This window comes from Amblyomma mixtum, chromosome 3, assembly GCF_055824585.1.
Source record: "Amblyomma mixtum isolate Tamu chromosome 3, ASM5582458v1, whole genome shotgun sequence".
Lineage (NCBI taxonomy): Eukaryota > Metazoa > Arthropoda > Arachnida > Ixodida > Ixodidae > Amblyomma > Amblyomma mixtum.
Genome location: NC_143014.1, coordinates 76,972,937 through 76,998,676, shown reverse-complemented (window position 1 = coordinate 76,998,676; position 25,740 = coordinate 76,972,937).

The window sequence follows — 25,740 nt, the reverse complement described above, 5'->3', positions numbered from 1 at the left end:
GCGGGACTTGGCGTCACGCGTGACCCAGACAGGCGCTTCCAGTGAATCCGGAAAGGGTGCCGGAAAAAAATAAATTGACAAAACCTTCACACTCTCGACATCTGAAACACAGTTGTAGCGGAGGAGAGCAACGGGCAGCAGCGCGAAGTCCACGTCAGCCAGGCGCATCGCGTCCTGCAGTATTTTTTTTTTTTTTCTAAGAATGGAGGGGGGGGGGGGGGGGGGGGGGGGGGGACAAAACAACCGGGCGGGATTCTGGGAACGGGGGGCGCTAACGCCGCGGGGATTTAAAGCTGCGGGCGGCCCGCCCTCGTAGTAGCGCGCGGGAGGGGCGAGAGATGGGCGGCCCGTGATCGTTCACCGCGGCGGCGCCCCGGCGAGAGCGACAGCGTGCGCGTGCGGCCGATCACGTACGCACCGCGGCCACGTCGCCGCGTAACGAGTTGCGGAACCGGCGGTGCCCGTGCTTCCGAAGTGGGGCCTCACGCGGAAGCCGACAATGCACCCCCCTCGATCCAGGTCAGGCGACGCGACCCCGGGTGCCGGCGGGGCGGCCGCGCGCGCGGTCGCCGAGGGCGGCTTTGGGGCCGGCGAAAGCGATGCGCGACCACGGCCACGTGTCAGCTTGAACGACCAATGTGGCTGTGGCGCTTTTCCGCTGAGCACGAGGCCGCGGGGGCGGCCTGAATTTCGATGGAAGCTAAATCTTGTCGTATGTGGTTAAGCAAAAAAAGGCCGTGAGTGGCTGTAAAAAATTAGGCGCCACGGACGGGGGCGGTCTCATTTGAACCATGTACTTCGTGGACTTTTTTCGTCGAAAAAAATAATGTTCAGCATGGTGTTTCAGTGCAAAATGTCTCCTTTGGGTGGACGGTGGAGATGGCCTGGCCCTGGCCTTCAGCCCGTCTTGAATATTGACCGTTGACCGCGGTGTAAGCGGCGTGTGAGAACGATGAACGCCTGCGCAACCTCATGGTTAAATACCGTACCTGCAGGTCTCTCGGCGTCACGGAGAGCAGTACTACGCTGTTGAGCAGTTTCCTGTGCAAGCAATACGCCTCCTTGCTCTCTGGACTCCCTACGTATATACTGACAAAAAGTTGCAGCGTGACCCATTTCTCTTCTTTACTTGTACACATTTTTGAACGACTTTTCAAAGTTTTTCCGGGTGTGGGAAGTTTCCACTGCGGTCCTATTTTTGGAGCTCTGTGCCAGAGATTGTACACGACCTTTTCGAGCCTCCCTGCGCTCGTCTTTGTCAATCACGCATCAACTGGGAGCGCCAAGCAGCGCAGATATTCAGTCGGCTGACCTTCCCAGCTGGCCTAAATTTCTGCTTTCCTTGAGCCACCCTGTCGTTTCTTTTTTTTTTTTCTTTTGGCACGAGCAGGTCATTAATAAAAATGAATAGCTTCACCTATAGCTGCGGCGCGAACGTTTCATTCACGTTGCCTACCCAACTTAGACGAAGAAGGGCGCTGCGTTCGTAATAATTACGACACCGTAATGGCAACTCCGCAGTACTATTCGTGGCCAAAGTCAACGGACACTGGCAGTTTGCGCCAAGGAAAGGGAAGCGAGACGATAAGCGGCGAGCTTATCTATATAATCGCGGCCTCTCCAGTTCCCCCTTTCCACAACCTTCCTTTTCTACCGCGTTCCGCGCGCTTTGGTCAGAGCACGGAAAAGGACGTCCGCGATTGCGGTATCTTGTTCGGAATTTGCGCCACGCGGTGTCACGTTTAACGCTCTGCAACACTTCGGTGTGAAGTTTTCTTCTATCGGGTGACAAAATCTCGAAGCGCAAAAACGGACAAGGGTGTCGCAATGTTAGGACGGAAGCTGCGGAGCCGATCAAGATGTGACTGCAAGGATTTTATTAAAAAGATCTCGCTTGTGAGATTTAAAAAAAAATTTTGTTCCCATATATTTCGGTAGACAGTTAAAGGGACGATGCGCAGCAGCTTCCAGGCAATCGGTCACAGCTGTTTCTCGTTCGCTGCAGTCACTGGCAGCTAAATGGACTGCGCAATAGTCCGCAGCTACAGGTTGCTGCCTGAATGCGATAGCCAACATGGCTGAATCCCTAAGCAAGTAAAGGAGCTAGGTTTCGAAACCTGCTGCGGTCATTTGTCGAAAATGTTGCGCGGCTTTTCCGTGGCGCCTGGAGTGACTCCATGGGAGTTTGCATCAGGGGGCAGCTGCAAGAGCGTTAAGTACCTTGCCTGAAACACCCACGACAACCACATTGCAGCGTCGCGTGAGCGTAGGCCTGTCTATAAGCTACGCACTGAAGGCGAAGAGGCAGAGCACAAACAAGCAGATGGACGTGTTTATGTGCGGCCAGTGCGTGGACGGCAGGAAGCGTTTTGAATCGCCGCTCGCCGGTTCTGAACACGCGCCCGATTGGGCGAAAAGAGTAACAACAAAACGGGCGCAGGAAGTGGCGGACGTGTACTATATACGCGGTACATCAGCCTGAGTAAATAAATGGCGGCGAGGGTTAAGGTCTGAACGGCACGCGCCCGCGGTGAGTTGGAGATTTGCGGGACAAAGTCGTACACTGGCGCCCTGAAAACGGCACGTATGAGCGTAGAAAAAGACTGAAAATAGGGTTCCTTCCGGTATCCTGGTTCTTTTGTAAAACATAAAGAAAAACTGGCGATACCCTCTGTGTGGCGATACGCAGGATGCTCTACAGAGATAGCCGTGGAACCGCTTTGGAGACCCGCTCTTCGGATGGGGTTCGTCGCGTCTCCCATAGCAAGGTTCATATACAGACATGGGCGTCCGAAAGAAGAACGGGTGCCCCCCCCCCCCCCCCCCCCCCCCCGGAAAAAGTTCTGCGGACGCCCTTGTATACAGATGTCGACATTTGCACCCTCTAGATCTGTCTAGGCCAGGAGGCGTTCTCCCGTTAGCCTTAGAGACGGGTTCGGTTATCTTCTAGCGCATTTCCGTTTGGCCGCATACTGATGGCACTGCCGAGCAATCGAGCGCACCAGTGTTGAATTCGCGTCAGATTTCAGATCCTGAGCGCGCTGGCTGGTGGCCGAATCATTCGACACCTCACATCGGTTGCAGCCATATCTACTACCGCCAAGCACATAGACGCGGTTCACCCATGTACAAGAATACCGGGTAGTCGCCTAGTCTGTACAGCATTGCCACACAAATTCCGAGAGACAAGCACATGCGGCAAGAAAGGGCAACCATGCAGCCAGAAGGTTTATCTTGAGCATCATATATCCCCCGCACCAAAGCGCACTGTTCTCTGAACAGACATTTCGTTGAAGGCGGCGGTTCTGCGTGTCGATCAATCATTCGGCTTTTCCACGAGCTAAATAGACCCATGAGCACAGACGGGTCACACGGAACCCTAGAGCATTTCCTTACAGGCAGAAACCTAATAGCGTACAGAGAGTGATCAGGTGATGATATGCGGGCGCAGCGTGATGTGGTGATGGCGTCAGAATGTATGATGGGATAGCATAATGCGACCCAGTTAAGTATGGCATGAGGAGAGTTAGTGAGGCTTTTGTTCTTTCATGCAATAAAGATTTTTTTTTTTTAATTTAGCGTCAGATAAGCTGGCTACAGGCTTCGCTCCGGCGTGGTTTGAAATCGTGCTCAGAAGGTACAGAAAGCTTCAGTATATTAAAAATCATCGTTCCATGTTCGTTGATGAATGCACGTGACTTCATCATACTAGCGTGGCCGGTTCATGCTCATTCCCGGCCTCCATACTGCAACTTCTTCGTCTTGTTGCCACTCCTTCCTCCGCTGTTTCGCGCTACGTCCACTAGAGGCCCGACCGGGTGTGCCCATTCGCTGTGAGGCGCTTGAGTTTAGCGTTTGACTGTCTGCGCGCGTGTCCATGAGCGCAGGCTAAACAGCCAACCCTGTAAAAATATTACAAAGTGTCATCGTGGCATTTTTTGCTATCTTCTCATCCTTTGAAAACAGAATGTGTGTACCAACATCAGCGAAAGGTCAGCGCGGATTGCACGCGCTGCGCGCTCTATGCCCGATATAGGCACGGAACGAGCGTGGGCTCTAGGGCTTATCGGCGCAGCGATTCTCTGAGAAGTGCCACTGCGCACGAACGGGACAACAGCGTGCTCGTTAAAGTGGCAGGCCATGTAGTAAGCCGCCTTGCGAAGAAAAAGTGCTTCTCCGAGCGGATAATGCCTCATTGACGCGCTGTATATTGCGCGTCTTGTCGCACCATGGCGTCATTGTGCGGTGAAAGTTCAAGTGAGGACGTCTGTCTCCCCACGGAATGCAGGACGCGATGCATGGCAGCACGTCCGAAGCAACTTCTGGGGGGAAAAAATGGGTTATCTTTCGGGGCTTTTTCTTTCACCTGGTGTTGTCGGTTCGAATCGCGCCACGTTTCCGACGGACACGTCGCACGTACGGTCGGCAACATAAGTTCGCAGGATGCGGGAGGGCGGGAAAAAAATAATTTCGGTGCACTCGCGCGAGCCACTAGCCCGAAATTCCGGGAAGTATAAGGGCCGTGCATTCTGGGTGGTTCTACTGCATACATGACGTACTACGTATGGTGCTTCAGACTTTTACCTTGGGGCGACCTGCGTACTTTTTAAAAAAAGCAACGTGCGTCCCGAACAGGCGAGGACGGCCACCCGAGCTTGCTCGTTGAGTGAAGAAGTTGAATGAAAGACGTAGCCTCGTCCTGCCTACTGCATCTAGAAATGAACTCTTGGGGGGTGCACTTCGTTTTCCCACAGAATCGTGGCCACCGAGGTAGCGTTCCCCCCCCCCCCCCCCCCCCCCCTATTGGAGGTGGTGTGAAATCCGCGCATGCGTCACAGCAATACTGGAAGTTGACGAGCTGCAGCGCGGCAACTAGTTAAGGCATGAACAGGTCATTGATTTTTGCGCTGTTTTGAGAAAAAGGCTATAGCCGAAAGAGAAATAGGACACGGACGAAGCGCAGACCATCAACTCTTTTGTTTCTTTTGTGCGTGCAGGGCAAAAAGCAAAAATTGACGATAACCAGCTAGCCCAGATTGTTGCCTTATTATGAACGGCTGTCGCGACAACCTAAGACCAGCTGTGTGGGAGAAAACGACTGCTCGAATGCGGCAGCGAGGCTTCAAGTCCGGTCATGCGTATGCTTTGTGCATATAGCACTTCACTCAATCAAGAGTAATAGAATCAGCCGCTTTTCTCCGAAATATTAATCTTTTACGTATATATGTATTCTCATATGCAACGCTGGCGCCGTATATAGCCAGTGGTAATCACCGATCTCTTCTCCGTGAATGCGCCTGAACAACGGGGTTCTGCGGTTTGAGGGAAGCGCTACTGGTACTGATCGTTCTCTGAGCTACGGTTCTGGAGGTGAAGAAACCCCAACCTGCGGCTAATTTTCGTTGTTGCGCGCCCGTTCATCGACCGTCTCGAGCAGCTGCCCACCCTGAGTGCCGTTCGTTTACGACGCAGTTCCTTGCTGCTATCGGTGCACAAAGGCTACGGTCCCCATCTCCGATGCACGCATATTCAAAGCGGATCTCTGAATGCCACACGCGAAGAAAACATGTTTGCGCAGCAGGAGTTCGTCTGCTACGCGTGCACCGCAAACAGCGACCGGCAACGCCGCGTCGCACCGCAGCCGTGCGCCAATGCGCACCGCCTACAGGCCACTGGGTTGCGAGTCAGCGTTACTGCAAATTTCTTCCGGGAAAATGTACCCCGTAAACGTTTGCTGAATACTTTACAGCGTTTTTCAAAAGTATAGAGTCCAAAGGGTTCGCTTCTGGGTCATGCTGTGTGGCACGTTATGCATTGCCAGCGTTCCAAACCTCTCGAAGGTGAGAGGAAGTCTACTCCTCGTCCCTCCAAGGACTTGCACGGATGCCACAAAAGAACCTCCGTGGAGGCGAACCCCTTGGGCTCTTTACTATTGGCAAAGCCTGTACGTCGTGAGGTGGCAGTGATTTGCATCGACGAGCGGGACTGCTGAGCGTGCACGTCGCGAGCCTGCTCCAGGAATGCGGCCGTCTGGGAATAGACCGGCCTCGTGACAGCAGGGTAGCCGCGTGCATCCCGTTGCGGCGTGGCCAGCTAGACCACGATGATTCCGGCAGCGGCGGAGCTGCAGCCAACTTTCGCGCTCCTTGGATACGCGCGGCTCTCACGTAGGCGGCGTCGCCCGCTGCGTCAAAGGGTCCCGAAAAGCAGGCCAGCCAACTGGTCGTTCCAGTTTCTGGTATTGAACAGGGGATTCCAGGCGGCTTCGAACGGGTTGCGGTCGAAGAGGGCTGCGCAGCGAAAGTCGGCATCGTTATTGGTGTCACGTATATGAGTATGTACGCTCTTCTGCGGCCGGCCGCACGCTTGCCTGCCGGGCTTGGTAGACGCCTCGCATTTACTCTTGGCTCGTGTAGTCAGCTTTTTTTGTACGCGACCAAAAAACGGCGCTTGCGATTAAAATAAAAAGTATCGAGTCTGATGGAAGAACCAGGGTGGAGAATAAGGCAGCACATACACCGTCGCCATCAATGAACGACATCACGTGGTCACCCCCTACTCCCCTTGCCTGAACTGCACCTACACTGTGCGACTGCTTGATGCAACGAACTACTAGACACTCTGAAGCAGAGATGAGAGTGCGATCGACCTATTCTAATCTTGCCACAAGGACAGTCGACTGAAGAGCACACCGTTCGTCGCGGCCAAACTGGCGACGTTTTCAATCAGGCGAAAGGTTTAGTAGTAGCCGTTTGGTGCTGGGTTTTTGAACAAGCAAAGCTAGTTCCATCACTATAAACTGCCTGAAGAAGCGTGCGCTCGCAGTTCTACGTCATCGACATCAGCCCAACTTTGCTGCGCCAGTAGCGTCCACCTTATCCATGGCCACTAACTTCCTGCTCTCATTCGCCCACCGACTCTCTCCCACCTCCTGCCTACGTTTGCCTACACTTGGATTCCACTTCGTTACCCTAACTGACCATCTGTTACCTGCTCTCCGCGTGGTGACACGCCCAACACATGTCCATTCCTCGTTCTTGATTTCAACTATGCTCGGGTTTGTTCCCAAAGCCAGTTTGCTCTCTTCTTGTCTCAACGCCGCACCTATAATTTTCTTTTCTATAGCCCATAGCCATCTACGCTGTCCTAAATTTAATTGAAAGCATTTTTGTTAGCCTCCAAGCTTTTGTCCTATGAAATCTGTACTGGCGAGATGCAACTATTACCTTATTTACTCGAATGTAATATGAGAATCGGCCTTACGGGTGCGAAACAGAACAAAAAAAGAAAATACGAAGAGCCCTTAAGACTATACTTACGTGCTGTAAATGCGAAAGCATGCACGCAGGGTGTTCGGCTACGGTGATGGCGTAGCTACTCTAATGCAGTGACCAGCGAAGCTGATCTGTTGGCGCCGCCCGGAATGGAAGCTGATGAAGACGAAGTTACCCAAACCCAGCGCGAGAGATTAGCAGGTTAGCGCGCAGGGTATTGCGCTGCGGTGATGGCGCAGAGTTCCAACTTGGCCAGCGAAGCTGTTCTGTTCGCACCAGCATGGTTTCGAAACTCACTTCAGGAAAGATTTTATCTTTCTTTCCTGATGGTGTAGCCACTGCCGATGACGTCATGAGGTAGGTGGGTTTTCGGAACATCTGGCATGGACAACTACAACGCCGGATTTTTCGCCTCATAAGCTAAATATAATGCTTTCGCATTAAAAAAAATGCGCGAATGAAACGCGCGGAACGAGGCCGCTGTATACGGAATGTTGAGTAGAAGTTTACAAGCAGAAGTACCTCAAAAACTGGCTTTCCTAAGGCTCGTCTTCATAGGAAGGAGTTTCCACCACCGTTATCGTGGGAAGGTTTCACAAGCCCCTTCATTTTCAAGAGAGCCGAGAAAAATATTGAGAAATTAGACTGATACGGAGATAAGCACGAAGTCCCGCCGCGCCCCCACCCCGTCGACTGTGCGCTTTAGAGGCCTCCTGGTAAAAACGAAACTTCACTCAGTCGCTCAACCGCGCGGCAAGTCATGTTATTGTTAAGAGGGAACAGCGCAAACACAGGACACAGGAACGAACAACACAGGCGCCTCCCTGTCATGCCACACAGTCATGCCTCCCGAACGTTGGAGGCCGCTCTCGACAGCATTTAAACTAGCGTATTTGTCTTACTCGTGGAGCCGCGGAGCGGCAGCACGCGAGTTTGATGTCGCCGAAAATTTCGTTAAATATTTGCAGTTTGGAGTTTCCGTAGGTCAACCAATACATGCATTCAAATGTTTTGTTTTCTTTTTCCGCTTCCTGAAGTATGGGGGCTGACCTCGATTATAACGCGATTATATAGGACACTCGATTATAACGCGAGGGATGACTTCATTTCTATTATCGGTAAAAAAAACTCGCGTTAATTCGAGTAAATACAGCATACAATTTAACTTTGAGGGATGCTGGTAAGCTGCTATTCGTGACCTGAGAGTATAGCTGTCATATGCACTCCACAATATCCACTCCATGGTTCTGCAAGCTGGCATCAGTGTCCTCGAGCTAAGCGCAGAACGCTAGGACAGCAATATCATGTGACTTTAACCCGCGCTGCATAACACGTCGGCTCGGTCGTCGTGTGGTGAACGATGCACGCTGGCTTAGAATCCAAAAATAGTCCAGCCAGGAAAGCTTGGGCTTAGGTTTGGTTTGGTTTATGGGGTTTAACGTCCCAAAGCGACTGAGGCTATGAGAGACGCCGTAGTGGAGGGCTCCGGAAATTTCGACCACCTGGGGTTCTTTAACGTGCACCGACATCGCACAGTACACGGGCCTCTAGAATTTCTCCCCCAAAGAAATTCCAGCCACCGCGGCCGGGATCGAACCCGCGTCTTTTGGGTCAGCAGCCGAGCACCATAGCCACTGAGCCACCGCGGCGGCAAAGCTTGGGCTTAGATTCGCGAATTTCGCCCTTCATGACCGTTAGCATAAGGTGTTTGCTCAGAGCTTGAACCAATCACGGTATCCCCTTTGATAACCGGCTTACTGGCGGTCACAATTTGTCCGCGCGCTGGCTCCACGAGCCTCATTTTCTTTTCTTTTTTTCTTTCTGTTAGACGTTGAAAAAAATGCAGTCGAGAAATGCTGGATGCACTGACTGCTGCAGAAATACATCAGCTGCTCACAGAAGCACCTCTTATCCATCCTCTTCTTCAAGTTACACATGGAGACCTGCGTGGCCATGCAAGCAGTGTACGCTTTTAAAGAAGTGGGTGGTCTTTATTGGTGAGCACGTATTATTTACGTAAGTGAGCTCCGCTGTGCACACACAAAAATTTGCTCCGCGCAAATCTCGCGAACAAGCGCCCTAGGATGCATTTCTGCATTTCAAGGCAGAATAACAGCTTGGATGGAAAAGAACACGTTACTCGCGAGAGAGTGCCATCGCCGGACACGGGCCGGCGGCGCTCCTTGAGATGCAGCGCGGCAGCCCTCGGAAGCCGTGCATCCGGGACGGCGGAGACGACGTGACGCGCGGGGCGACGCCGCAGTGGCCGTCATTGCCTCGCACTTCGTCTCGGACGCCGCCTCTCTCCTCGGTGCGGCATGGTGCTTTGCTCCAGAAAAGAGGAGGAGGAGTGAAGCCATACAATCCCGGAACGCGCGCGCCCACGCGAACATTCCTGGCTCCCTTACGCGCATCGCGCTCCGAGTCGGCGATTAGATAAGCGTACCGCGGGTGCTCTTGCCTCGCGGCGGCGGGGGTCTCAGCCTGCGACCGAGCGGCACTCGAAGCGACCTCGCGGTGCCACTCCACCGTCGAGAGCACTGACTCACACGCTGCGGAAGGCAACGCCCTACATACTGCTCGCATCGGATCCGCCGCCCAGAGAAACGGAGATACCGCTGAGCGACGCCCTTACCCGTAACCCTGCGGGCGCATGCTTTTCAAGTGCGCATGTATCTCAGTGCAGTAGAATCTCGACGATACGAACCTCGCGGGTCGCGAAAAATATTCATATCATCCGAAATTCGTATCATCCGACATGGGCAAAAGCTGCCTGCAGAAGCACGGGAAATCAATTCGCGCAGATATGTTTACGCCTGACGGGCTTTATTTACGGCCGCGCCACCGCTCACAGCTCGCGGTGCGTACCGTATGAGACTGGCGATCGCGGAGTCGGCTGTGAACACTCTTAGAGAAAAGGTAGTAGTACTTACTAACTTTTGGGGTAGTAACTGGTTGTCACATATGTTACTACCCTGTTAGTAACTGCAGGTAGTAACGGGAAGGTAGTAACGACTGCTGCCTGCAGTTAGTAACGGGAAACTAGTAGTATTTACTAAGAAAATGAATAGAAACTCGCATATGTTGCTAGATTCATCGTACGGTGTGCTGGCGTGGCTTGTCAAATTTATGAGTACTCGAAAAATAAAAAAAGCTTCCCAGTCAATTTGACTTATTCCGGAATCCAGACAGAGCTATCAGGGCGTGCTGGCCGTAAATCACGCACTTAGGCTTAAAGTTATCGCGCATTATATGTACAAATTATGCTTGGTGATGGCATAAAACAACCTTACCGTGCGCACACAAAGGTTCAGAATGCAGGAAAAGCACGAAGACTCACACTCCGTAAATCAGACTCTCATTTACGGGCTAGTGGCTCCTACCGGTTGAGCTAAGATACCAGCATTAATTATGAAGTTGAAATTGTCGAAGTAGCTTAGTCTACCTAACCATATGCCCCTGCAGAAATGTTTAATTACAAAACCAATTTATTAGCACGACAATCTTAAGGGTTAAAGGAACGGTTACTAACTAGGTAGTAACTAGCGACCATAGGTAGTAAAAAGGTAGCAAGGGCTACTTTCACTAGCTACACCTGGAAGGGGATAGTAAATAGCTGATAAGAGGTAGTAAAACGAAGTCAGAGTTAGTAACTGCTGCACTTACTACCTTTTTACTAACCTTTTTTTAAAGAGTGTAGTACGGGCAGCGCTTGGTTCGCGAGTTCGTATTATCCGCGTTCGGAACGCCCGAAATTCTGCACATTGTACACAATGCGCTCTGGTTAAAGAATTTTACAAATTCGTACCATCTAGAAATTCGTACCAACCGTGATAGTATCATCGATTTCTACTGTATCGCAACATGACCCCGTGGTTTTACTGCGACGGTCATTCCCTCGTCCATGCACTCTCCCCGCCGGTTTCTCACACGGCGATCTTAAAACGTTCCCGGCGTGCTTTTAGCGTGAATTTCCTAGCGGCATGGCAGCTTTCGAGACGTATATATACCACACGGTTGGCGAGGCTAATATTTGCGCTGAAGGAACGGCCTCTTGTGCTTGCTTGTCTCTGTGCGTGTTCCTTAAACCGCTGCTGCTGCGAGACGAAGAACGTCACAACTCTCACTAAAACGAAAGCTCCCGAACGACGGCTAGATCACGCGTATCGCACGCTAGATAAGGCAAGCACACCGCGATCAGTATAAGCATGGCCACCGGAAACGCTAAACCAGAAGGAATAAACGTGGAAAGCCATGGTGCCACCGTCGAAGGGCGCCACTTCCGCATTCTGGCGAAGAAGCTCTCCGAGGCGGACCCACAAGTGCGACTCACGGCGCCTGATTATATCGCGCTCATTTCCTTCGGATAACTAGCTCCGGCATGGACGTCCGTGATGGCGGTTGCACATGTATTAAAATACGGAAGAAGAGGGGGGAGGAGGGATTTGCTTTTTATTGAGGATCACTGGGACGGTACGCACAAAGCGGGGCCAGGTATTTTTTCTTCCGCTGCGCCTCGATCGGTGCAACAGATAGGCACTGCGCGCTGGAGTCGCTTCCCTGTTCTCACGTTCTAGTTAGCGGACTCCGCAGTACTTTTGCCTCTGTCGCTCAATGTACAGTCTAGCGCGATTTGAAGGTTATCGCGCGAGCGTTGACCGGCCTAGCGTTCCAGGCGCCTATAGCGGCCGGTTTTGGAACAATGAAAATCACGATTTCACATGCTTATCTCTCTCGTTCGCTGTTCCATGCAACGACCATCACCCCCGCGACGAAGTCACCCTTTCTCTTTATTCTAACCTTTCCATTCTTTGCGATCAAGTGGGACTTGGTTACCTCTCATCTTCGCGGGCGATAACACAATTGGTGGGAAAGATCTGCTGAAACTGCTCCTTGGCACTGCTTCATTTGAACGAATTTCTGAGTTACTAAAATATATACCACCACAACATCGCCTCGTCATGCTGTTTTTGTCCACCAATGAAATTTCGCAAAAGGTTTTTGCAGAAGGGTATAACTGCCGCTACACAGGCCAGATGCAGCTTCGTAGCGTCCAGTTCCAAATAATACCGAAGAATTCGTCGCGCGCAATACTATTACTGCCCGTTCGATGACGCAAAAATAAATTAAAAAGCTACTTGTCTAGAAAGGAGTGGCTGCTTAAGCAAACAGCAAAAAGAGCGAGGGAAGCTGGCCCGATACCTCCTTCGCCACGGCAGAGGATTCTGGGCCATGGCGCTGTTCCTGGTCTCGGTCGACGCTCGCGCGATAACCTTCAAATCGCGCTAGACTGTATACGTTCCACGTCCCTCCGGAACGACAAGGTTATGCCCGAAGTCGAATTGCTTCTGCGGAGCGCTGGCTGCTTGAGGGGGCTCGCCTGTTAAGCCTGGCCCGCGTTTTCGAGGGCAAAGAATCGCTCCATGCAGACCAGGCTTCACACGGCGCCGACGACGGCTAGAGAGGAGGCGACGCGCCGGTGAACGGCGAATCGAACATGCGGCCCTCGAATCGAAGGCGACGCCTTTCGCTGAGGCACCGCGCAGACGGCACTGGAAGCTGCACTAAGAAATAATAAACTGCATGTCATACCTGGACGGTAAAGGTGTGTAGGCTGCTCTCTCGGCCTTTTCGCACTCTGCGTGGAAGCTAACGCTACAGCAGTGTTTTTGTAAATCTGATCTGTCTAAATGTCACTCTCCCACACTCGCCAGTCGTTAAGTGTCGATGCTTTCAAGGTTTATGTCGTGGTGCAGTCGTCAACCTCTGAGCGAATATTTCTGGAAAGCCGAGTATCAGGTTGAGGGACGCTTGTTCACGGAGAGAAAGACGGTATACCGGTGGTATACCAGCATTCGAACCCAGTATACCTCACGAATGCGAGGCGGGCGCTCTACCGTCAACTAGGCGTGTTCGTATATAAGCATCGCGAGGCGCGAAATGCGACTTTTACCACAACAATGCGAAAAAAAAAATAACACGCTTACCCATGTATAGCGTTCTCCACGCGGTGACGGCAATACTGTGGGTCGACCAAGTATTTTTTTTTGCGCATCCTTCTACTCCTCCTCGTTCTTTTTATTATTTGTTTACTTATTTGCTTTTTTCGTTGTTCATTGCGCCAGCGGAAGTGAATTCTCATGTTCTAAGTTTGTTAGTACGTGTGGTACTAGGGACAAAACATCTACCACAGGGAAGTAAACTTACAACATTCACATAGGCTCGACCTCTCAAGCCACTACTCGCCCGTCGTTGCAGTTCTTCCGTACTTTGTTCTCTCGACGTTCGTAGCACCGGCGAACATTTGACCTAGCGAGGCCAGTAATAATAAATTCCGAAGTAAGTCTGCTTGTTGTTGAAATGCACCTGCGGTGGTGTGCCCCTGCGGCTTTGGCGTTCGGCTGCTGATCCCAAGGTCGCGGAATGAATCCCGGCCGCGGCGGCAGCATTTCGATGGAGGTGAAATGCAAAAACGACCGTGTGCTTTGCAGTTTCAGCGCATACTAAGGATCCTCAGGTTGTGTAAATTAATCCGGAGCTCTCCATTACGACGTCCCTCATAGTCCACGTGTTTCTTCGTGACGTTCATGTCCAACATTCTCGGGACAAAAATTTTGAACATTGGAAAATTGTAAGATACTCTTATGAAGATATTGAAGGTAATGGTCCATTCTTCTGATGTGTGGCAAAGTCTTCTTTTAAAGTGTCTCCATCGTTCGCATGGAACAATTAAGTCTCGCACAAAAAACCAATGGCGAACGCCTTTGATGGTAGCAAAAACGTTAATAGAAAAAAAAAATGCAAGACTGCCGTCCGGTAATCTGCGGTTACATTGATTGTTATAGTTAAATCTTACACTATCTGCAAAAAACACTGCATTCATGAACGGTTTCCCGCTAAAAAATGCTTTCGTCCAGGTTTGTTAAGTATGGAATCTCACATGAAAGAACTCATCAACACGGAAGCAGCATTAATTATTTATGCGATACAGTCAGGCCGGAATGAAACGTGAACAGCGTCAGTGAACGGAACAACATATTTTACCTGTGTACTTCCAGGTGCAGTATGAAACTTGTGCGATTTTCGTTACTGGGCAAATGAGCTGACGAAGTATATATTAACGCGATAGGCGTCTCTCATAGCCTTAGTCGCTTTGGGACGTTAAACCCCATAAACCAAACCAAACCTATTAACGCGATAGCGTTAGGGCTTCCGTTGTGCAGAAAATCCGGCGTTGTCGGCGTCGTCGGCTTTGTGAGCGATAAAGAGGGTGGCGTAGGGTGGCCCAAGCGGCCACCCCCGGAGAAGCACCACCTCGGTCACGTTACCTTGTGACGTCATCGCAACCTGGACCGTGAACTAATTGACCACCGCGGCAGGTGGCAGTTAAATTAATTATTGATCGCGAGAGGTTGCTCGGGAAGAGCAACATCCATGGGTCGCACAAACCCCACCGGTGGCAGCACCTGCCACCGCAGGGCAGTGGCGCATCACTTAACCGCCGCACCACTGCGCCAGGAGTGGTATATGAGGACTCCTAGGTACTTATGAATGTAAAGATCAGAATGACCAGTTCCGCATATACGGGCATTAACCCATTTAACACTATCGCCTCATGTACCCTTAAGCCGGAGCTCAAGTGTCCCCTTCAATTTATTTTATACACTTGCAGCGCCATATAGCGCTACAAAGTATATAAGTACGATATATGCGTGTTCGTGTTTCATTCCGGCCTCACTGTACGTTGTTCCTCTGGCCATGCTTGTGCTCGACTGTATGGAGCTTTCTGAAAAAAAAAAGAAAAGAAACATTATGGCGCAGCGAGCCTTTACTGTGCAAAGCCTTTAAAGAGCAGTCACAAACATTTTGACGCATCACCGTGTGCTGTTGTACTGCATGCTTCCATAGATATACGTAAACAAAACCTACCGCGAAGATAATCAATTTGCACCGGCCTATGATCGTAAACCTGAAGGCTGCGTGTTTTTACGTCTGCGGCAGAAAATAATGTTCTAGAAACGAAAGGCTCACTTATGGCATGATATACCACGCGAATATTCAACACCGCGGTAAGAACACGCCTCTGTTGCTGAACGGAAGCCATCCCCCAACGTCTTCCTCAGTCGTTTCAACGCGTATACAAATGTAGAAAGCGGGGAAACAAAACGTCCACAATAAGTGCGTGACGTCAACGATACATCTCATCTGCATGAGGATGGAAATTACGGGAGTCGTCGAAACGAAGCAGGCGCGGTTTCTGCCGCGCTAGCCGCGATTCGAAGCTTTGTGTGGCAATCGATTTCCGATTCCCGAAATTTGCACATCAACAGCGGCACCTGAAAATTGGAGGCAACTGCACAACCGCCTTTCGTTGGGCGAGAGAGTTGTTCTGTTCGATAACGCAGCTCAGTTCTTGCAAGAGCATGCAGCTCCCACTCCTGAAGCGGAGATAGGGGGAAGGCTATGGAGGGGGGGATATGCGCGCACCCGCAGCCATCCGCGACAGCCCTCGCCGGCAGCGACGCAGGCTCAAAACGCTAAGCACTGCGCATGTTTTTTTCCCCGGCGCTGACGAAGAGTCCTCGTGTCGTGCGCACCCTCTTCGTCGGGAGGGACTTGAAAAAGTGCGCGCTGCGGCTTCTCGAACCTTTTTTTAGCGCCCAGTGGAACCTGATTATTGTGCGCTGCGAACACACCCCTCCCTCGTCGCCACCCAACCTTTGCCGTCGTTAGTCTGCCTTCGCTGATGCGTGCGTAGAGGGGAAAAAATTAAAAAAAAAAAGCAGGAAGGAGGGTGAAGTAAGGGGGTCTTAGCTGGGCTTTTGGGCCGCAGTGCCGAATACTTGAGGCCAACCGGCAAACGAAAGTGGCTGACGCGATAAAACGAGGTCTCGGGGCGGCGGAACGCCAGCGGCCTTTCGAGTTGGAGCAAGGGCTGCCGCTCCACCGTGCGAGGTATTCGCAGATTGCGTGCGTGAGCCCGCGCCCGCGAACGATTATTTCGGAAGGACCGCGAAAGTGGCGGGAGGGAGGAGGAGTGCGGAGTAAAACGGGATCCCCGAGCGCCGCCGCCAACGACTGCGTCCGGGTCTCCCAAAGGCGACCCTGGAGCGGGGCCCCTTCCTTGCCTTGATGCGTGGGCACAGCGTGTGCGGGGTTGCGGCGTAAAAACGCCACAGAAAAAGTTCGAGCCGTTAGAGCGCTCGCGACATTATCCCGCAGCTGCTGACGAAAAAAAAAAAAAAATCCGAGCGAAAGACGAGAGGCACAGAGTTTATTCTGCAGCGAGTTTGTCGCAGTATCGGATTGGCTTTTGTCTTCCGGAAACAGCGTCGTTGCGGCGACGGGGGAGTAGCGGTGGCGCGGCACTAGCCGCGTGTGCTCTTCGGCCCGTCCTTCTCAAACTGGACTGGGATTAGGTGCTCTTCTTGTAAACAGAGGAGCTATTGTGCAGGCACGTCGCTCTCGGAGGGATCGGACGCGAAAATAAGTTCGGCAGCCTCCTTTCCACGACCATCCGCCGCGGTCTCTCTGTGGCTGTGGCGTTAGGCTGTCCTGCGCTTTTTCGGGGGAATTACAGCCTTTTCTTCAGGGAATACAGCCATATACCGCCGCATAGAATCTAGACAATTTACGGAATGGTCCACTCGCTGCTAATCGCTCTCCTAATCGCATTCACTTCAAATACCGTTCAGGTCAACGAATACAAGCAAAACTGAAATGCCAGCTTTACGACATTTCTCATCTGTGAAGCGTAAAGGCCAATCCACGCCTCCTTTTGCAACTTTTTTTTTTTTTACCGCTTAACGCAATGTAGGCCTGTTACAGACGGTAGGTTGTGACTGTATTTGTGCAAGAAAGCATTATGCCACGATGTGAATCCTCTAAATGAATGTACGATCGCATTCAAGTTTAAATAGAATTAAATAGAATAGAATTAAATAGGTTAGACAAGCCCAACCGACCGCTTTTGTGCCTTTAGATGGCCGCGGCCAGCACGTTGGATCGCGTTTAACGGGGTTCAACACGCCATTCAGCGCGAAACAGAGTCCGCTCATTCGAGCCTTCCCCGCTGGTGGTGCTCGCCTGGCAGTCCCGTTGGCTGGCACGGAGACTGAACTGCCGTGCGGAAGCACATGCAGTCGGGCCCGCCGCGTTGTTGGGCACTGGAAACGACGTGTGCCGGACAGCGGCTGCGGTAAAGCACAGCCGACGTTGAGTCCTGAGCCGCTGTCTCCGATGGTGTTGCCGGGTGCCGGATGCAAAGCCCTTTCGGCCTTTGGTGACGTCCCATGCTGCCCTTTCCACGAGAGGGGTTGGTCGATGTCTGCCGTGGCACTGACGAACACGAACGATGCTGGCCCAATGAGGAGTGCTCTGCTAGAGAGAACACGAGCTTGGAAGGAGCTAGAAGAACGATATGGTGACAGGATGCGAAGAGCCACACAGACGGAGAAGTCGAGCGAACGTTGCACGAAGAGTTCTGCAGTCAACTGCTCCACCGAATGGTGGCTCAGCTTCGCCGGTACAACCGCAAGCGAAAGCTGGCTGATCCTTTTTCTTAATCATTCTTTCATCATTTAATGTATTCTCGAACGACTGTAGAGTCCCTTCGCATCGAATGAGCGAGAATACTGCTGTCTATCGAAAATTTTCATTTAGCAGTTTCTCTATGACTGGTGCGCTGAGAACTGCACGGAGATCTCAGGGTTACTGGCTAAAACCATCCCCGATCTAAGCCTTTTTAACAAACTTCTTGGCTCCTTTGGTTTATTAAGAGTGGTTGCTGACCGCTGTGCGATTCGGGCAGGCTATGACGTTGGGTGTGGGCTGGAGTGTTCACAAACACGTCGGTAACGACTGCCTCAGTCATCTATTGGCAGCTCATCTGTTCAGTCAGTATGAAAGGCAGCGCTTAGTTCGCGCTGAAGAACGAAATTGATTTTTACAGTTACTTTGGACTCAAAAAAGTATTACGCACATCTTTTGTCCACAGAAAAACTAGTGAGAAAAAGAAAAATTATACGCTACTCAGTCATACTTGCGATATAATCGTTTGTGGCATGCTAATGAGCCATTCCTTTGTGCAGCGATCGTGGGCACCTGTTCTTGTTCACATGCACTTCTCCAGGTGCCGCACAATCATTTCGAGGAATAATTTTTTTTTCCCCAAGAATTCAACGGCAAATGAGCTCTTTTCCTCGCACAAAGCTAATGGTACTACAGAGCGATGAACAAACTGAAAGAGAAACACAGCACAGTTGCGCATCTGTTCTCTTGCATCATGCACCAACTCGAATAACAATCCTTTAATTTTGAAAGAGAAACGTATCGGGCTTCATTTCAGAGCAGTACGTAAAACATTCCTCGAACCAGTGAATGTCTTCCGCAAGCCGTATACTCACTCACGTAACGAATGCCCCTTTTCCCCCCAAAAAAAATTCGCGGAAATTTGGGGGTTGCGTTCATTACACGGGGAAGAGGTTCAGAAAAAATTCACCGGGCACCTAATAACATTCATTACGCGTTAGCAGTGTGGTAGCATTAGAAGCTGTTGATGCCTTCACCGGGAGTGACGTCACTTCTCTCCAGCCAACGGCAGTGCTTCGGTCTGGTGACATCACTTTTGCCTAGTGACGTCACTTTTCTCCAGCCAATCAGCGAATTTAACTTCCGTTGACATATTTTTTTCCGGATGAGGCATCTGATGCTGATGCATTAAAAACTTAAATCTGTATAAATGGAACAAAAATTAGGCTGGTGGAATAAATGCTTCATCCGGTACGACTAATCTTATAATTTAAAAAAAAAAACGCGCTCTTCAATACGGTTTCCGTATTCAAGAGCTTAGTCAACAACTTTTATCTTATTCCCGCACGCATAACTCTCGTAGGTGCCCGTAATGCTGTCCAAAGAAAGCACAATTGGTAGAGTTAATTCTAGCCGAGCTCAATATTCAGTCGGCGCGAAGCTTAACTGCAACAAGTTGCTACTACGGCACATCGTAGAGAGAAACCCTTTGTGACCAGGCTTGTTTTGTATTGGTTCTCGGATTCTTCACGGAACAGTCCTTTGACTGTTCGTCCCATGGGTTAAGGTATAGTAGTCTTGACATTCGTCAGATGGCGCAGTTGCTTCATCATTCAAGGGCACCTGCAAGCATTCACGATCGCCATTGCTAGATAGCGCGCCAAAAGGTGTTAAGCAAGGGAAAAATGAATTGTATTTTTGAGAGCCAAAGTACGGGGTGCGTTAATAATGCGAGCGCGTTCATACGCGAGTAGTCTCTCAGTCGAGAGCATGTAAAGTGATAAAATAAATAAATAGGGCATGTTGCATAGAATAAGGTCGTATCACACCTGTCAAACATATAAAATCGTAATCCCTTGCATAATTCATAGTCAAAGCCAGTCGGTCCCCACTAAAGTAACGAAGATACCACTGCTAGATATCGCCAGGTGGCAGTAGGGCCACTGCTACAGTGTACATGTATAATTCGAAGTATATATTACAAAACAGCGCTTGTTAAGGTCAAGAGAAATAGAAAAAAATCAGCGCGTCCTCCATCCGCTGAATCCATTTACTGATGTAGAAATGCATACGTGGAGGAATCTTTCGCAACGTTGTCGAAAAACGAAAAAAAAAATGGCTGAGGCTTAACTTGGTTAAGCCTGGAGAATGCGAAGCATCATCGTGTCGCGTAATTTGGAGGCGCACAACCACAGCGACGGCGCGAGGTGGTCCCCCCGTTTCTCCACTGCCGTGACGTCAACAAGTCACGTGGTGTGGCATCATCGTGTCACGTGATTTGGAGGCGCACAACCACAGCGACGGCGCGTGGTGGGCCCCCGTTTCTACACTGTCGTGACGTCATCGTGTCACGTGGTGTGACGTCATGTATCACGTGATTTGGAGGCGCACAACCACAGCGACGGCGCGAGGTGGGCCCCCGTTTCTCTACTGTCGTGACGTCATCGTGTCACGTGGTGTGACGTCATGTATCACGTGATTTGGAGGCGCATAACCACGGTGAAGGGCTGAAGTGGTAGCTAAAGTAGTATGCTTCGCATAAAAACATAGCCGGGTGATAACTGAGTACTGTTACGACCCATCTTGAGACCTGAGATGAAACGGAGGGAGATTCAACGTAGCGGCAATTTTGACGGGTCATTTGACTTCAACTTGACCCCACGATGACCTCACGAAAAAGGGTGGCTTTCTGGGAAGTGGCCGACGAGGCTCTTCCCACACTCGGCTCGGCGAAAACGACCTCCCTTCGAGAAGCAACCGACGACAGGAGAAGAAAGGGTGTCCCTCGTCTTGAAAAAAAAAAAAAACCCGCAACGAATCAGAGGAAGCCTGCGCAGCTGCGGCTGTGACGTCAACACGACACAATGCTATAGGAATGCGGACTGCGGACTTAGGAATGCGGACTCGCCAGTTCCCACGTGCGGGCTCTAAGCAGGTGTCTTAGTTGGCAGTGACGTGTGGTGCCGATCTTTTGTTCCACGATGAGTTACCGCCTAGTGAGGAGGCTCAACAGGTCTTCGATGGCGGTGCTGGTGCCGATCTTTTGTGTCGCGATGGAATGTCGCCTGGTGAAGGGGCGGAGTCTTGGGCTATATAACCTGCGACCAAAGTGGGCACGAACGCTCTGGACCTTCGGTAATAGGTTCATCCAGTGGCTCTGAGCCTTGGGTATCAGGCTCATCCAGACGCTCGACGCTATGAACTCTTAACGTTTGATTCCTTGCTCTTCTTTTTGTAAATAAGTGTCTTAGTTTCTTGCCATTAAATCTGCTTGTTTTTGTAATCTCCAACCATCTGAAGTTCAGACTGTTCCTCATCCTGTACGAGCCCCCTTGGTGCAACAACAACTGGCCACGCTACCTCGAGCCACAACAACTGGTGGCAGCGGTGGGATCTGCTACCTTGCGTCGTAACAACTGGTGGCAGCGGTGGGATCTGCTACCTTGCGTCACAACAACTGGTGAACAACGGTGGGATCCGAAGCCGTGGGATCCGAAGCCGTGGGATCCGAAGCCTGGGATCCGAAGCCTGGGATCCGAAGCCTGGGATCCGAAGCCTTGGGATCTGAAGAGACTGGTGAGATACGAAGACCCAACAACTGTGGATCAGCGATGGGAATCTGAAGCTACAAGCGGCAACAACGGTCGGCCAGCGAGAGTGCAGCTGTCTTGGACATGATCACGTGTGTGGGTGAGTGCTTAGCTTTTCCTTTGATGTGGACCAGGTTCTAAGAGAGGGTTAAAATTTAGAACTGGTAGACACCTGTGCTTAAATCTTACAGGTTTGGTATTTTTGCATAGTTGTTTTGGAAATAGCTCAGACTCAGAACTATCATGGACCTACAGAAACTGCAGGAGTCGGACCTGTTGCTGTTGTGTGAGGAATTGGGGATTGAGACAAGGGGTTTGGCACGAAAACCCATGATAATTCAGGCCATTACTGATTTGGGGGCAGATGATGAGGAGCTCATTGAAGAGTGGAGTCTCATCGAACAAAAAAAGAAAGAGCGAGAAAAAGAGCAGCTCAGACAGCAGGAAGAGCGAGAAAGAGAGGAAAAGTGGCGTCAGCGCGAACGTGAGAATGAAGCAAAACTACTGAAGCTAAAGGCTGAGCTCAGTAAGTTAGAAATGGAGTTGAGCAAGAGGTCGGGCGGTTGTCCCCAGCAAGTGGTACCTCTTCTCAACAGGAAGGAAGGCGAGAGGTGTGAGACTATTCCGCAGAAAAGCCTCCGTGTGGAGAAAGAACAAGAAAGGCGAAAGCTTCGCGAGGAAAACGAAAGGTGTGACGCGCTTACTGTTAACCCTGAGACAGAAAGCGCGTTGGCAGATAAGACTGAGGTCCCGCGCCAGAAAGAATGCAGTGAGTTTCGGTGTAAACGCAATGAAAGAGCCAGAGAAGGGACACCGCTGGTGCAGCTGGCGAGCACTAGCATTCAGGAAGTCGAGGCGGTATCAAGCGGCACAAAGAGTGAAAGGGAATCGCCTGACGGTAGCAGTGAAGCGCCAGGCAAGAGCGCAACGTTCGCTGAAAAGTGCCGTACAGACGAGATTGTTTCTGTTGCCCGGAATGAGGAGGAGGCTGCCCCGATAGAAAGACAGCAGAAAAATGAGCTTGGGTGCTCAGACGAAACCACAGGAGTGGACGATTCGTCAGTTAGTCCGTCGCCTGGCACTCAGAATAAAGCGCAAGTAGCGTCGCTACACAAGAAACATCGCGAACGCGACAAGCGTTTGAAAAATGCTAGGGCAGGTGTAGATGCTAGTGCGAGGGCCGGCAAATTAACTCGGGACAGCACCGCGAGAACTGTGAAAGAAAAGGGAAAACCCACAGTGTCATTTTCCCGAAGGCGGCTGGGCCCGATGAAAGCCAAGGTGACTGCCCTTGCAGGCCGAAAGCACCATTGTCCATTGAAGAAACATCGCAAACGCGACAAGCGATTGAGAAGTGCCAGGGCAGGTGTTCATGCTGATGCAAGGACCGGCAGATCAACAAGGGACGGCACCACGAAAGCTAATGACCGAAAAGGAAAATCAGTGAAATTTTCCCGAAGGCGGATGGGCCCGATCAAAGCCCAGGGGACTGCCCTTGCGGGCCGAAAGAGCGACAGACGGCGTGGTCATTGGACACGAGAAGCATGCTTTGCGTTACGAAGAATAGGGCTCGACAGCCACACAAAGGGTCGCCCCAGAGAGCGCGTGAGTCGGAGGGAGTCGCGGCAGGCAGGGACAAAGAAATGTAGGAGGCACCCTTTCCGCAGTAGGTCGAGCGGAGGCGGAACCAATCAACTCCGCAGTTTTCTTGAGGCACCTGCTTGTAGACCGGCCATCCGACCGCGCAGGGCGCGGCTAAAGAATGTCCAATTCGGGGAACAAGTGTTTGCCTCTTTTTTTTTTTGGTGCATTGACTCACTGTAAAAAAACGAGACAGGGGTGAAGGCAAACGAGTTCCCAAGTTTAGTGGTAATGCTGAGTGGTGTTAGTGGACTACAGGATTTTCACTCAGTTATGCAGCTTTTGGAGCTGTTTACTTTTGTTTAAGTACATGCCGGAAGGGACGCGGAATTCTTAGCTGTTCTTTTTAATCAGTCCGGAATGCTCTTTATGAACCAAAATTGCTACTAATAGTTTTATTCGTGCGTTTTTGAAAGTGAGGGTGTACAGTAGCAGGTTCGGTTTTTCTCAGCTTGCGTGGGTCCTGGGAGTTTTCAGTGTGGGCTATTCACAACGGCTATACAAACCGGATTATAGCACCCTCTTTTGGAACTGGTTTGCTCGGAGGAAAGTTGAGTGCTTGCTTGCGCATGTGGTTGAGGTTTCAGAGACGCCTCAAAGAATTTGGCCGGCGTAATAGAAGAACACGTTGCGAGCGGCAGAAGGCTTCTGGCATACTTCTGGCATGCTTCTGCAAGTCGTCTCTTCGTGCAGCAGCGATGACTGCTACTCGCCGAGACTCGTCTGGCGGGGGAGGTAGCTGTTACGACCCATCTTGAGACCTGAGATGAAACGGAGGGAGATTCAACGTAGCGGCAATTTTGACGGGTCATTTGACTTCAACTTGACCCCACGATGACCTCACGAAAAAGGGTGGCTTTCTGGGAAGTGGCCGACGAGGCTCTTCCCACACTCGGCTCGGCGAAAACGACCTCCCTTCGAGAAGCAACCGACGACAGGAGAAGAAAGGGTGTCCCTCGTCTTGAAAAAAAAAAAAAACCCGCAACGAATCAGAGGAAGCCTGCGCAGCTGCGGCTGTGACGTCAACACGACACAATGCTATAGGAATGCGGACTGCGGACTTAGGAATGCGGACTCGCCAGTTCCCACGTGCGGGCTCTAAGCAGGTGTCTTAGTTGGCAGTGACGTGTGGTGCCGATCTTTTGTTCCACGATGAGTTACCGCCTAGTGAGGAGGCTCAACAGGTCTTCGATGGCGGTGCTGGTGCCGATCTTTTGTGTCGCGATGGAATGTCGCCTGGTGAAGGGGCGGAGTCTTGGGCTATATAACCTGCGACCAAAGTGGGCACGAACGCTCTGGACCTTCGGTAATAGGTTCATCCAGTGGCTCTGAGCCTTGGGTATCAGGCTCATCCAGACGCTCGACGCTATGAACTCTTAACGTTTGATTCCTTGCTCTTCTTTTTGTAAATAAGTGTCTTAGTTTCTTGCCATTAAATCTGCTTGTTTTTGTAATCTCCAACCATCTGAAGTTCAGACTGTTCCTCATCCTGTACGAGCCCCCTTGGTGCAACAACAACTGGCCACGCTACCTCGAGCCACAACAACTGGTGGCAGCGGTGGGATCTGCTACCTTGCGTCGTAACAGTACCGCTTACGCTTGTTCTCAGAATGAAAGTATCAACATAACTTCCTCGTTTAAAATGATATTGGGCATTTACCAAAATGATTGACTGTGTTACCTAACAGAGCCATTTAAAATCGACTGAAAGCAGGGTGGTGAGCGGCGCCTTTCTGGGGAAGAGGCTCAATTTATTAACACTAAAATATATTCGCGGAAAGCAGAATTTTTGCCTATTTAAGGCATGGGTCCGTTCAATACTGCTTGCAGGCAGAACGAACGTAAACGCCGCCATCTTTATATATATATATATATATATATATATATATATATATATATATATATATATAATTAAGGGTTCACAACAGTCCGATTGTCTTCGTTTATTGCCAATAGTTTCGGTAATAACTGTTGGTACTAAACAAAGATAATCGGAGGACTGTTGTGAACCCTTGATTCTACAAATCTTCCTGGCCCATTGAATAATGAGCTTTCGGGGGTATTTATGTTTACAAGTAACCTAACCTTGAGAGTGTTCATCAGCGCCACCCACGTTCATAAGCGGCGGACGTAGAACGTCCTGAGTTACCGCAGGTGTGACGTAGAACGTCATCGAACGGAGAGGGTGGAAGCTGCGTGAGAACCCTCTTATGCTTCCTATGGCGTCAAGGCTGCCAGAATCGAGGCCCTCGCTAAGCAATTAAGCAAACAAGGGAAGGGTAATGAGGGGCTCATTCATTCATCGCTTTTATCCGGCCCTTTACACCACCTCTGACGTTGACTCAGCTGACAGCTTGCTTCGAGACTGCTTAATGCGTGCGCACCTTTCGAATGAACTTCAGTTGTAAGCGCCTGTGTTGCACGTTCCTTTCTTTGTCCTGCGTTCGCGCTGTTCCCTTCTGAGCAATGTTAAACCAACAAGCCCGCAACAACACCCTCGTAAACACTACAAAGATTCGCGACAATGTATGTATGCCCCTTTTTATTTCCTTCTTAATCACTTCTCACATGTACGAACAAGGTGACACCCCAGTACAAGATGTGCTGCTATCGCGCCTTTGCTTATAACTATACTCGGGAACAATTCAAAAGGCAGCGGCGGGGGACCCTCAAAGGAGGCTTTCCAGCCAATGGCGTTTACCGGT